Source organism: Amblyomma americanum, chromosome 11 (assembly GCF_052857255.1).
Source record: "Amblyomma americanum isolate KBUSLIRL-KWMA chromosome 11, ASM5285725v1, whole genome shotgun sequence".
Taxonomy (NCBI): Eukaryota; Metazoa; Arthropoda; class Arachnida; order Ixodida; family Ixodidae; genus Amblyomma; species Amblyomma americanum.
Genome location: NC_135507.1, coordinates 56483888 through 56499239, shown reverse-complemented (window position 1 = coordinate 56499239; position 15352 = coordinate 56483888). Strand labels below are relative to the sequence as shown.

Below are 15352 nucleotides of genomic sequence, written 5' to 3'. Positions count from 1 at the left end.
CTTATATGTAGCTTCTTTACGAAATATAGCGTAAGTAACGTTGTACAGGGATTCAATATGTTTTTTTCTTTCTGATAAAACAGACAAAAAAGCACTTCTTGTCTTTTAAATTCATCTTTCGAATAGTGTACCAGGTCTGAATTCGTATTAAATCTGTTTGAAAACATAAAACCTCGTGGTCAGAGGCAATTTTTTGGTACACAGCTTAGTCGCGGGGAATACAACCGCGCAGATGATGCATTTCCTTCTGAGAAACGCATCATCTCCATAAAAATCATGTTATATAAAACCCTTGTCCATAGCAAACTACAAACAAGAATATGCATCTATAATTTGGAACCCCAAGTACACAAATTTAATTATTGCGCTTAACCTCGTGCAAAATAACGCTGCCCATTTCATCTTCTTTAACTCTATTCCTACTAAAAGTGTCATCTTCATAAAAAACACGCTTAAACTTCAATCTTTAGCCTCCCGTCAACACTTTTCACGGTTCTGTTTATTTGTAAAATTTTTTACAGCTGTCCGAATCTACAGGATGAAATCATATCTCCTCCGTCTCTGGTCTCTCCACGGCTAGATCACCCTCACAAAGCCGGGATAATTTCACACGAAACAAAAGCTTGTTTACTGCCGTTCGTTCCCCGTACATGAGCAGAACCACATTTCCGGATCGACAGCCAGCAATCGAGACAACCTGCGCCTTTATAACAGCTTAGCTAACATTGTATACTAATGCTCACAACAAATGTACTTATTGTTCTCCATTAGCTTTGCCTACGCCTTTTACCTTTGTTTGTTTTCTTATCTAGCGCTCAGAATTCTTATCGTTACTTCTTTTCCTGAATTGTATAACCGGGAAAATAATGCTTGTATGCAAAGTCTTAGTGTTTTTTCCTTTTCTATGATTTATAATAACTGCCCTCTAAAATACGTATGGCCCCGAAGGTAGCAATAATAAATAAAAAAATATACCAAAAGAGGTCCCAAAACTGAGCCTTGCGGAACGGCTTATGCAACACTTACCTTCCTGGAATTTTTTCTCATTTAATACAACGCACTGCCGCTAATTAAGGATGTAGCTTTGTTTTCATTGTAGTACAGAACAGCGGATGCAAATGAATAGAAGCTTGTGAACGAGAAGCGAGTGTGAGACTGTATCAAAAGCTTTATGAAAATCAGAAAACTCAATAGCTAAGCCTCCTTCATCGACACCAGATGTCAAGTCGTGATCAATTTCACTCAGCTTGGTGGTGCAAGACAGACCCTTGAGAAACGCGAGCTGTTCTTAAATTAACAATTTACTCTCTGTTATATGCCTCATTACTGGCGTATGTAGGATAAGATGTTGCGTGCTAAAGCCTTTAATGATATATGTCTATAATTTCAGGCATCATTTTTGGGACGACCTTTTTGACGAGGAACATGAGAACACTCACAATCATCGAGTAAAGGACAATTTTTCTAAAGATTTGCTATGAAACAAATAAGAATAAAGGAAAAAAGGTAGGGAGCATCTTTTAAGAATATGTGGCGAAATACAATCAGGTCCAATCGCTTTACCCTCGTCCAGGTTTTCGAGAAGTCGCTGAATACCACCTATGCTAATTTCTACTGATAGCATCCTCGGCTCATTGTTGACAGGCGGTACAGAGTGCAAGTACTATTTAGCTAAACAAACAGAACGAAAGTAGCTGTGAAGGCACGTTGCTTTACTTTCGTCGTCAGTGTCGACCTGGTCATTACGAACTAATTCATTGATACTTATCGACTCATATCCGCACCCTCTAAAAACGCATCGAAATAAATTTCGGGATTTTTTTCACGTTACGTTTAGCCTAGAGAAGTATTCGACGCTTGCAACTTTTATGGTGAGTTTGTATTCCCTGGTAGTCTCGGAAATTTTTTTGTGATAAAAAACAGATTTTTTTAATAATTGGACTGCACGCCTTCTCTTTCGAGTAAGCATCACAATTCGTGTTGTTACGTTGTTGCCTGTTTTTTTCCTTAACCTTGATCATTTTATGTTCGGTAAAAAACATGCGTTAGCTCCAGCAATATCTTCTAGAACAGACCGCAACCCATGAACATCGCCTTCAACCGACAAAACTGAAACACATGGGAGTGGTCATGGTACTTTTGGGCATACTTGAATAATCACCTCTTTTCACAAAAAAAATATACGCTGTCCTTCCCGCACACGTTTTCCGGCGATGCGCGTCAGAACTTGTATTCGCGACCAAGGCAATGGTTTGCAACTGTTCGAATCGGCTGCAATACTGGGCTAGATTTTCAGGGTGAGCAATTTTTCCGCAATCATTGTTATCTTCAAGCAGCCTCGTGCTAGCATATCTCGCTGATTGCCCTAAATATTGTTTTCGATATTGTAATCTCACTTATAATGTCTTTCTGGCACGGTATGAATCCTTCCTTATCGGCGATCTCACATTCCTTGCGCTTTTCACTGTTGCTTTCTAATTTAATTTGGCCCAGTGGCTTATCAGCTTTTGGTACCCTAATTAAAACCTTCACTTAGTGTTTCTTTGCCATTTTCGTCAATCTATGCGACATTTTTGAATATGCCGCCAAGATGGCTGAGTGAGTATTGTGCTCGGCTGTTCCCCTTATGACGAGGGTTCGATCCTGGCTGCGGCGGTCGAATATCGATGGAGACGAAATATTAGAATCCCGTGTACTGTGCGATATCAGTGCCCATTATAGAACCCAATTTGGTCGACAATTCCGGAACCCTTCACTAAGGCGTCCCTCATAGCTGTTTTGGGACGTTAAACCCCCCAACACCAAAGCAACTTTTGTGAATATGGTATAACTAGCTGTTCTCTTTTGGCCGTTTCTGTCAGCACCTCCGTTTTTAGCAGTTTCTCTTGCACTCACGCGATCATGATATCACTATCGACCAACTGACTGATCTGTAGCCTCATACTCTCATTCGTTTTGTTATCGCAGGGGTTCATAAAACTATCCAACATCCACGAGTGGGCAACGTTTCTTTTGAGAAGGTTGGACTGGCTGGAATCATTTGTGAATATTGTTTTATAGCCTTTGATATGACACCAACAGCATAGTCGCACGAGGGTTTCTTGTATTTCTAGTTCAAGGAGTCTTATTATCGCTTTTTCTGGCAATTTATAGGTAAAAAGGTGGCCATCAGCCATTTGTTTAAAAACCGTGACGATCACTTCAGAGTCAACCACGCCAGCTTTTTTCGCACTGAAGCAGAATAAAAAAATTTTATTCATACCGTAAGCATGGCAAGATATTTCTGCTATTGAGCTTTGAATTGATGATGTGGTCTCTATTTTTCATGTACAGGTTCGAAAGGGCAGGAGATAGACATGAGTCAATGCGTATGCCTCCTGGCTGCGCGTACACTTTCCCTTCATACGGCACATAGAGGGTTCTCAAATACATCGGAAGCAGTTCAAGGAACCCGCTGACGGTCGTCCTACATTCATTCTCCAACTTCGTAGATCTGTAGCTGTCAATACACTCTTACACTGCAGAAATCGCGCAGTCTTGAGGATTTGAGTAGAGCGTGTCTTCAACATCCACAGAGAAACACGTCGCCGGTGGACTTTTCTTTAATAAGCTGATGTCTTCCTCTGATCATTGCGCTATGTATGGATCATCACAAGTCAGCATGGGCAGTTGCACTTGCAGGTATCTGGCTACATGACTTGTTCACATAATCTTGTTCTCCACGATAATCCTGAAAGGGTCGCCTTCTTTGTACGTCTTAACGGAAAAGTATGGCCACAATCTGAGTTACATGCTTCTTTCTAAAATTTTCCGAAACCTTATCCAAAAACAGCCGGGCACAGGATTTGGTTGCTTCCTGTCTCATTTCTTTCATATCTTTTTTATTCGCGCCCAGTTCATCGAAAGTATTTCGAATGACTGCAATGGCTTTCCTTCCATGGTCTTCCTTATGCATAACCACGAGTCGGTCAATCGTATCTGAAATTTGAAGCGCAGGTTCATGGTCTATATATTAAAAAGTACTCATCCTGGAAATCCAGAGCAGTACTGCAGCCATTGCGAAAACAGTCGCAAGCCATTTTTCCATTGGAAGGAAACTGCAGGCAAACAGAATAAAAGAAACTGAAAGGAAAATTTTGTGAAACAGTGCACAGAAGAACGTGCGTAAACTCAGCTGCGCTGGCAAAACAACGAAATTGATATGATAGAGGTCCAGATGCGGGGTCGATATCAACGTCCCATGTACGAATGACGGTAGCGTTTGTGGTTTCGTGAATATCTGTGTTTATGTGTATATATACTGCTCTTGGATTATAAATAAAGAATTGTAGCATGCGCTTGCGTCATGTGCCGTTTGGCATTTTGTCAACTTTTGTTTTCGAGTATCGCAAACGTTTTGAACACACTGCTAAGCCATCGCAACGTATATCCCTGTCGCTAACTAGGCAGCGTATTATAGTGCATGGAAAAGCACAGTTTCAATTCAAAAGAGTGAGAAAGTTCTGTAATCAGAAGTTTTTCTGCGCCAGATTACCAGTCTCCATAAATGTCTTTGCTTACTCTGCCTTATGTGACATCACTTTGTCTCTAGAGCTCCTTTGAAACAGGCGAAATCACCTTCAGGAGCATGCTAATAGATGGAAGGTTAAAGAAAGGACGTAATACGGTGTACCTAGTTGATTGCAAATATGCTCCCAAAGACATTGCGTAAGTATTCAAAAAGCGCTCTTAAAACGCTCTGAATAGAGCCGATGAGATTTGCTCAGCAATGACACGCGGACGGAACGCTCAATTTGAGCATAAAAATAAAAAAACTTCTCCCACTCAGCAGCCATTAGGCAGTTAGTGCATTGGCAATGGCTGTTTTTAATTTCAAAAACTGCAAGGGATACATAGTTAAGCAGTTTTAGGTATACACCGCAACATGGCATCACAAATAAATCGAAAGAGCATATATCAAGAAAAAGTAAAAATATATCGACTTACCTAGCACAATACGTATACAAATGGCGCAAAAATGGTGTAAGAGCAAAACGACACTAAGGGCACACAAAAGACGCAGCTTCTAACTTGACTGAGCCCAATAACAAGCGTGGCCTGCAGTATTCCTTTTGTTTCCTCTGCCGAGGAAACGAAACGTTTTCAACTTATTAGTTACAGCTCGAACTGCAATGTTCACAGCAAGGCGTCAAAGGAAAGTTTCAAGACCGCCTTCAACACAAGCTGCTAGAGTGAAATAGCGTACGCTTGACGTATACATCCATCGATTGGTCACATGGACAGAAAGTGCCTCAGGTGCAGGAACCCGCGGCTTGAATCACAGTGAAACGAAGAACCAATAATTACACCTCAAATAGAAAAATATCGCAAGACATTGTTCTACCCGTCTAATATTTAATATAAGTTGCAAGCCACTAACGTAGAAATGAGGGGAAATAGCACATGTATGTACAGTTATTGATTATCGACAAAAATTCAATATATGGTCTACTGATGCACGATTGGAGAGAGAACATTCAAACACAGCATGAGAAAATACTTTGCAGATATGAGCAGAACCAAAATAGCCCAGCTACGTTTACGGGGCTAAAATATGGAAGAAAAGAGTAACGGACTAAAAGAGTCTAGCTCAAAATTGGAAAAACGAGACGCTGCAAGCGGAGTGCGAGCTGAGAGTCCTTCGGCTAGTCATCCGTAAGTCTGGCGAAAGAACACAGCGGTTCCACAAGACGAAGACGGCAGGAACGACTAGTTTAACCTTGATAAACGCATATCATCTAGGGGAGGAGAAGCTAGAATAAAATCGTCAGGCGTCATATGCGTACAATACTTCAACACCGAATGCTACATCAGGCTCAACTCATCAACTGATGAATGTTTATTAACCCGAGAGTGTTTATGGGCTTCGTAAGCGGTTGCTCTTGGCCAAGCTGACAGGAACATTGTTTCCTGTTTAACAATCACAATGTGAAAGACCACACGACATGCATATGAAGCCCCGGTTTAACCAAGCCGTAGAAACATGACTGCATGGCCTAGCGATGGCGTGTCTGCCTCGCTGTCAAGCGGTAAGGGTGCTAGTAACGAAAGAGCGTGTTGACACAAAGACAAAAGAGCGGATGGAAAGAGAAGGAAGGGACACTACAGAGCACTCACTTGCGCTCTCTTCTGTGGCCTTATGCCATCGCACTGGTTCACTCATCACCATCATAATCATCAGCCTAAATACACCCACTGCAATGCAAAGGCCTCTCCGATGTATCTCCTATTAACCCGTCCTTTTCCTGTTGCGGCCACCGTATTTCCGCAAACTTCTCGAATCTCAGCTGCACATCTAACTTTCTGCCGCCCCCTACTATACTTGCCTTCTCTTGGAATTCATTCCATTACCCTAAAGAAGGACGAGCGGTTATCTTGCCTTCAGAATAGACGCCCTGCCGACACCATTTATTCCCCTTCATTTTTACTAATATGTCATTAAACCACCTTTGTTCCTTCACCCACTCTCTCTGCTTTCAGTCGTGTTAACGTTGTACCATTTTTCTGTCCCTAGCTCGCTGCGTTGTTCCTAACGTAACCTGAGCCCTTTCCGTTTTCCTCCATGTTTCTGGCCTTTTGGTGAGTACGGGCAAGATAGAGATGTATCACTTTTCTGTTAAGGGATATTTATGATCATATATCCATGATCATATTCATGATCTGAGAGAACCACTCATATGCTGTCCACCCCGATCTTATTGTTCTAGTTATTTCACGCTATGAACCTCATCAGCGGTCACTACCTGCCCAAAGTACACTTATTCCATTACCAATTTCTGACCTTGCTACCAATCTGAACTGTTGTTCCTTTGCGAGACTGTTGAGCATTACTTGGGTTTTCTGCACGCTAATTTTTACGCCCACTGCTTTGCTCTACCTGTCTAACTCAATGATCATGCTTTGCAGCTCATCTCCCGAGTGATTTGCAAAGCATTGTCATTAGCCAAATGTAAATTACTTAGGTGTTCTCATATCTCTAACTGTTCCCAATACAGGCCTCGGAATACAGGCATATCCTGTAAGCAGGCGATGAATAGCGTTGGCGAGATCTCGTCTCCCTTCATGCACTGTTCCTTATTGTAATTTTATTAATGCAAACCATTATTACGCTATGATTGGCGGGGTGATGTCATCAAAAAGTGGCATCAGAATGCGTTGTGGGTACTATGAAAAGCTTGCGTCAAACGAGTGGTTACAATCTAAAGATGATGATTTGAGAATGATGATCAAAAATTACGCCGATAGTGTGGTTGGTGAATTAGAGCAAAAATGCCCAAAAAGTGGGCGTAGCTAGGGCGGCACGTGGCGCAAAATTTGAAAAATCAGAATTGTGGGTGGAGCCAACGCGTGGCACCAAATTGAAACACCCGAAATTGGTACTGAGTAAATAATTTACTGTAAATAAGAATTAATATGTGAAATATAGTAAAATCACAAAAAATGAATTAAGGCTGAATTAATATGAAAGAAGAAATTATTCAATTCTCTCGCATTCCTACAATGTGGTTAGACGCAGTGACCTCTAAATTTTAAATCTAAAGCTTTACTTGCCGCGAACTTGCGATTTAGCCGCGCCTCTGCTCCGAGGAGGCACATGACGTCACACTGCGTGCCTCGCCGCGGAGCCGAACCGGTCTGGCCGGGCCGGCGGCGGCTGGCGCTCTCGGCGCGAAACAGAGACATGCTCAAAGTCCCCGCCAGTGCGGTCAGAGTGCACTGAAGCCGCCGAACGCGTCGACTGTCAAGCGCTGTTGGAGTATAGAGGGTCTTGCTTTGGCTGACATGACGTCGTTGTGCAGCGCGCTCGTTACTTCAGAGTATAAACGCGCGTTACGTCGGAGTATAAAAATACCTGTGCCGAGGCTCAGAACCGAACCAGGCCTTTCGCGTTTCAGGTGGAGACGCTACCACTCCGCTACAACGGCTCAAGCTTTCACTATGAACAAAGGCGCATCTAGTGAATGCACTCTTCCGATGCAGAAGTCTCCGCGCTTTCGCTACGTATATCCTGGCCTAACAAAGCTAGGCCATCAGCAATTATTTTGCTTTATGGTGGACTGTTGTAGCTGCGCAGTCGTTGTAGATATCTTCCAGTAGTATCACATGAGACTTTTTTACGCCCTGATTTCTCAATGCCTGTGTGACTGCTGAAATTTTCAATAAGTAGAGTGCTTTCTCGCAGTCAATGAAGCTATATATAGGGGTTGGGTGTGTTCTGCACAACTTTCTATCACCAGATTGATAGTGTGAATGTGCTGAATTGTTGAGTATCGTTTACGAAAGCCTGCCTTATGTTTTGTTTGATTGAATTTTACTTTTGTCCGGGTTCTATTTGCGATTACCGTAGTAAATACCTTAATAATACCATAGTCATGCGGAGAAGAAGAGGTGTTCCTGTTGGGTCGCTGCCCCGTTTCACTTAATCATGTTTTTTTGCATTTTGTTTGCGATCGCTGTTTTGAGAGCCCACTGGTCCTCATATGACCAGCAAGAGTTCCAGCAGGATTCGGGTAGGTAGAGTGCAAGGTACGGAGTGCGTTCTTTTTGATTTCGCGCCTCCGCAGACACCGTGGTGGTTGGAGACCAACCCCCAGCCTTCCAACCTCCCATTCTCCCCGGCCTCATGTTTCCAGAAGTATCCTAGGCATAATGAATGCCACTTCTGAATGCAGTCAATTGCCGGCTGGCCAGCACGTGTTGAACAAAATCCTCAAGCCACTATTACTGGTGGTGCTTGAGAGGCTGGAACTATGACAACGCATCCTCTAGCAGAGGTTCAATAGGAAGTGGCAAACAAAAAACCTCGCCTCTAGGAAAGTGCCAATTAAAGTGAGGGCACCTTACAGGCCGTGCAGAGCGAGCTGCATTATGTTGAATGTAATGAAGCCCCGTTTATAATTGTCTCCTACATGAAAAAGCGATCGGAAGGGTTTCCTGTAATGTTCCGTCCGACACAAGAGGGCCGAAACGTTTGGCAAATGTGCCCAGATTTTCGTCAGAAATTATTTCCGCCTCAAAGGAGGAAGTTAATTTATTTAGGATAAATAGAGATGGCAGCTTCTCAGTCTGCTTCCTCGCAAGCATCAGCTAAGCGTCTGTTATTGCTATCTGCAGTGGCTCGAGTAGGTGTGAATCTTTCCATTGCCCAGTCCTTCACAAGAAACGTCGGTAAGATCCGCTGCATTCCTCTCCAGTACAGCAATAGGCAATTTTAGAATTTTTGAGGGATGCCGGATTGATCAACAAACCGAGAGACCATGCACCGGCGTCAAGAGGATGGAGCGGTGGAATCCTGTACCCTATACTCAGAAATTCTCACGGCCAGAGCAAACCGCTGAATGCCAGAGGGCGTTCTTGGGCTTTACTAGTCGTCCTGTGCAAAGGCACTCTAGACCAGCACTTTGCTACTACAACGGTCAGCGATTTGTCCACATGGCAAAGAACTGGCACACTTCGTGCCGATGCAAGATTTGTTCGGAGAGCCATGGGAACACCTAGTGCAAATCGCTCCTGCAACCAAAGTTCGCGAAATGTAGTGGTAATAATGCCGCTTCTTTCTCGGGTTGTCGGCAAAAGAGAGCTGCTTCAAACCTCTGGCGTCACGAAATATTTCACGACAGCTCGCTTCGAAAAAAAACACCTCCACCAATTCTGGAAGGAGTAAATTCAAGGCGCCAGAATCAAATGCAGCATGACAAACTCCAAGCTTCAAAATCTGCGTCGTATGCGCCTGCGCTGCAGAAGGGTGCAGGATAAAATTCAAGCACTCAAGTGCAGCATTCTAGTTCCACTTCTTGAGCTGTGCCACCCGCTCTCACATTGAAGAAGCTTACTAGGGAGCGTTCTAACGGTCAAATGTAAGGTCCTATTTCGGATCTTTCAATTGCCTCACTTCAGCGTTCTTCCCCTCGGCCAGCGCAAATGGTACCTAAACCAGCACCAGTTTCTGGAGTCAAATCTTCATCTCAGTGGTGCAGCTCATCCTGCCTAGATACTTACTGCAGAACCAGCTACTCTGACCTCGAGAGACAACACATTATCTTGACCGGTGAGGCGTTTCTATTGCGAAGGCAGTGGGCCCCAAATTGTCGCAAAAGTATCGAAGCGGTCGCGTTCGAATCTGGGGCCTATCTTCAACCGAATTGCTATAGTCGTAACTTGCGTCCCGCATCGAAGAGGATTAGAGCTGTCAACCAACAAATACAAGGGCGTCTAGGGGAGCCTGTCGGACTTGCCACAAGGGGCCCTTTTCGCTGGCTTTTACGGGCCCGCCCTTGCCGGTATAATGCTGTCACGCTGTCCACACGTAATTTATATAAGTGGTGATTGCCTTCCTGCTTGAAGTTATCATAAATGAAAGGACGGCAGAAAAGCGCGCGTTTTCACTGTTCCCCGAAACGCGATTTCGAACCCTAAGTTGTTCTACGGCAGCTTGAAGTGTGCTGAAAATATACTTAAGCGATCTGCTCACTTATTAAAATCGAAGTGTACTTTAGACGAATTAATTTCGCATTTACGAAAGTACACTTTAAATACATTGCCAACAATCAAAGGTGATATCCCGAAACGCAATTTCTAGCACTGGATTGTTCAACGGCAGCTTGAAATGTGCTGCAAGTACGTTTACGCGGACAGCTCATTTGTTAGAATTGAAGTGTACGTTTTGGACGAATTAATGTCATATTTATGAAAGTACACCTTAAATACATTGCCAATATGGAAATGCCATTTCCCAAAACACAATTTTGAGTGCTATATTGTTCAAGGACAGTTAAAAGTGTGCTTCAAATATGTTTGGAGTGACTGCCCGTTTGTTAAACTTCAAGTATACTTCAGAAGAATTTATTTCATGTTTACGAAAGCACTCTTTTAATACACTGCAAGATGCTAAAATTGCGTACACATTTTGTTCACGTATTTGAAACGTGCTCAATGCATACTTTAAGTCACGTATATTTTTTTCAAATTTTCAGAACATATTTCGAATACCAAGCATAACACTTCAGGAATCAATTCGATGCATACTTTTAGTTCATTTATGGATGCAAAATATGTTTAATATACGATATAAATATCCTTCCGTCTATTCAAAACATATTAGTTTTCACTAAGCGCACAGTCATACCACAAGCAAAGAACCTCCGGGAAGTGAAGGCTTTGCTTTTGGTGGAACCTCTACTGTTGCAACTTCCTAGGTCCTCTATTGGGCAAACTTTTTATGAATAGCCGTTGTCATAATGCCGATAATCAATTTTAATGGCCGCCCTATTGAATTCAAGAAACCGAAACTGTGTTGCCATTTTCTCCCCTACGTCAAAGCAACTAAGGCAACCTTGGAAACGAAACAAATTTTCAGCAGTCGCAGTCTCTTAGCCGAGCGTATTCTATTATTATTAGTCGATAGGAAGTTGGCGCAATTTTCTTACTGCTTTCTCACTGCTGTCAATAGAAATATACTAGAAAATAAATTGCATTGGCCGCCATATTGAATTCAAGGAACCGAAACTATGTCGCCATTTTCTCCCCTACGTCAAAGCAACTAAGGCAACCTTGGAAACGAAACAAATTTTCAGCAGTCGCAGTCTCTTAGCCGAGCGTATTCTATTATTATTAGTCGATAGGAAGTTGGCGCAATTTTCTTACTGCTTTCTCACTGCTGTCAATAGAAATATACTAGAAAATAAATTGCATTGGCCGCCATATTGAATTCATGGAACCGAAACTGTGTCGCCATTTTCTCCCCTACGTCAAAGCAACTAAGGCAACCTTGGAAACGAAACAAATTTTCAGCAGTCGCAGTCTCTTAGCCGAGCGTATTCTATTATTATTAGTCGATAGGAAGTTGGCGCAATTTTATTACTGCTTTCTCACTGCTGTCAATAGAAATATACTAGAAAATAAATTGCATTGGCCGCCATATTGAATTCATGGAACCGAAACTATGTCGCCATTTCCTCCACTGTCGTCAAGCTCACATAGTTTCACCTGTATCCACCCCACTGGACCGTGACGGCATCATTGGCACGCGGCAGGTGGTGGTTTCTACAATGCTATTGTAGATGGAGCTAGAAGTATCAATGCGAGATGTGCTGTTTTCTAGTAGCTGCCACACATGGCGCTGTGATCTCAGGGCGATAGCAGACCACACGCAATCTCGAAACGTGATGAGTAAGAGTTAAATCTCTTTAAAAATTGCATCTCCTCTGCCGATTCTTCAAGATATAAAATAATATTAAGATGAAAGACTTTATTGCCATTGTCCGACGAAAAGGTGCAAGTAGCAGCTTGAGAGTGTCTGAGGCCACACTCATAGACATGGCATAACGCCTTCAAAGACTCTTAGCTAGGGGCCTCCGCATGCGCTTGGGAGTTCCCCAAGCAACTTCCAGAGCTCTAGTAATTGATGTGGCACGGCAGCCTCCGTCTGTTGTGTTACGAACAACGGAGACCTGTAGCCACATTTTCCGTCTGACAACTGGGCATGAACGGCACCCTATACCTCTCGCGCTTCATGAATGAGATTGAAATTACACTGTAAGAAATGTGTGTGCAATTACAGGCATTTTTCAGAACATTTTATGTTCTATAGAAATTGTCTGTTATGAGACCATGACAGAAACACGTTCAAGAGAGAAACAAATGTGCCATTTTAGGATCCAATACCCGTCAAATGACAGAACTGGTCACGTGGACTTCTCTGTTACAAAAAAAAGTTATTTTCAAAACGCCTGCATCCATTTGCTAACCACGCCGCATATTTTAAGCGTCAGAATAGTTATTCAGCGCAATATTAGCTCATGAGATGAGAAGAATATACATTCTGCAGTCAGTACTTTCGCTGCGGCCCTGCATTCTTGCAATGGCGCCAAAAGCAGCAAGGGCGGCTGGTTGAGCATCCGCCTGGCATGCAGGAGGTGCGGGATTCGATTCCCAGTACCGCCGGGTACCGACCGGTGAAACAATGAGTACAAGCTTTCTCCTGGCCTGGTGCTCGGCTTATCTGTGATGAAATGCTTATAAAATGGGTCTTTGACCCCACCTTGAGAAGACGAAATCACATTGTGCCTTGGCGCTCTTTGGCCATAGATGCCCTTGCGCCATAAAAATCTATAATCGTCCGGAAGGGCGGCAATCCGGTCATCAGCGGGGACACCGGTGTGCTTCGTCTGTGGTTTTTTGCACACAACGTGAGTGATGCACTTTTTTACCAGCATGAATGAAACACTTTTGGGAGTCTTGTTGCGGGCTTGTACTGCTATTGAAAAGGTCAGCAAAAATTAATCGCCACGGACCCTGCAAAATCTCGAGTGAACGGACTGCTTTTGCTGCCATTAAAGGCTGGTGACCCCAAGGCTAGGATTCTCCCCAATTAGTTTGGAGCGTCTTAATGCGCTTGCAAAGAAATCCTACGTGGCATTAGGAGCGAATGCTTTTCTTTTGAAATGTAGAGTGCGTACCAAAGCCGCTTCAGCATCGGTTCGTGCATGCTGTGTAGATGTAGCCGACATCACGTCTGCGTGATGTGATTGGAAACACAACTGAATTCCTATCTACAAAACCGAAATTATATTTTCCTCAGAAGTGTCCGCAGGCGAATACACAGAGTACACGGCGAGAGCCAGGCAGCGACTGACAGCGAAATTGCCCGAGAAAAACTGGAGCATTCACTGAAGGTCACTACGCGTGCTCGGCGAGAACACGGGCGCCTCCTCGTCTCGCCTGCCTGCCAAACAAGCGCGCAGAAGGCAAGGACACAAGTGAGGCCCACGGAAGATATTGTTTGCGGAAAAATGAAACGCCCGCAGGTTTTTCTTTGCGTGGCAGATATGCGCACCACAAAATTAGTGAATAAAGGCGGGAAAATTTTAGGTGCAAACACGCGATTGGTTACCATGGATCGTCAAAAAGCGCGGGATTTTCAAACTCGTTTCTCATCCAGGATGTGGTCGCAAGTATATATCGTATCTTTTTAGTTTTATTTAGTTATCTGCACGTAGGTGCAAAAAGCTAGCATAGATTTAAATTGGCGTATCATTTTTAGCTGAAATAGCATTGCAGGGGCCAGCGCAGTCCGAAGAGTGTGTCATGTGCTACAGAAAAGGAACCTGGTATATTAATGAAATTTTTTATTTTTTTCGATCCGTTCTGTCCGTAATCGCACCAGAATTAACAAAACAATGTTTGGGGCGCTAACTATGCACTTCATTCATATCCTACGCGGGCGTTTCAAATGCTGTCAACCGAATGTCATTCGACTCGGCTGCTGAACTTGCGCTGCCACGCAATGTGCGTCAGTGACGCTCCGTTCAGGTAGGATGTGACATTTGATACTTCGCTGCGCCTTCTAAGCAAGAGTCCGCACGGAGCTACAGCCGTCGCCATCGCTTTGCCCCACTCACAGCGAGCTGCGCATCTGCTACGGCTATGTTTCTGTTGATTTCGATACCTTCTGCTTGCTTTGCTCTGATTCTTTTCAGCAAATAACTCGTATACTCGCTAATACTCGCTAAATTGGTGGCCTAAGATAACAGCAGGCCATTCAGTATTTAATGGACGAGAAATTTCTTTAAGAATATGCCGACGATGAAGATGCACTCTGTGCTGCATACAAACGTGCACAAACAGAACGTTTACAGGACATAAAACTCAATCTGTGCTGCTCTATATACGTGAAATAATTTTAATTTCACTGATTGTACTCTAGCTTGTTTCCGTAGTACGAGCGCAGTAGGGAGAGCCGATGCGATCCCCCGCTTGGGAACAATTGATTGCCGGGTTTTTGGCATCGTGTAGGACCAATACTTGATTTTGAATAAACTTATATAGAGATATGTTCAGTGACCGTTCGCATTAATTTAGGCGGCCAAATTTGTTATCTACAAGCGACACCGACGATTGCTGTCGGCCACACAAAGTATTTAGCGCTCGGCAGTATGGGTCACACCGGCTCTTCCCACTCGTATGCGCATCTCTAATAAATGGTCAACCTCAAATCACTGCTGTCAAAACAAAACTTGAGAATTCGCTCCCTATAATTACCGAAGTCGCGCAGCACCTTATAGCAATGGTTTCTCTGAGCGCGGCGACCTTCCGAGGATTGGCGTAGGAACTGATGGTCAGGTTTTTGCTTTCGTTGGGCTGAAAAACCTAGCTGTCGCTCTGATATGATACGCGTTGGTCGTGTTGGTGTCGCTCTCGGTCTAGCAGGACTGACCGGTGCGCCTCAGCAAAATCTTGAGTACTGCACTCAGGATTACTCACTGAAGTTTGGTCAACCTATAGAGGCTCACTCAAACTCATGAACTCACTCACT

General features: G+C 43.6%; 1 long non-coding RNA gene across 1 annotated transcript in view; it reads left to right on the top strand.

The window, feature by feature from the left end:
* The first annotated feature begins 4597 nt into the window (after positions 1-4597).
* Positions 4598-15352, top strand: part of LOC144111508 (uncharacterized) — a 653424-nt gene continuing 642669 nt past the window's right edge. Inside the window, exon 1 of the long non-coding RNA XR_013310070.1 lies at positions 4598-4707. This is a non-coding gene — a long non-coding RNA (uncharacterized LOC144111508). The remainder of the gene's footprint in view (positions 4708-15352) is intronic.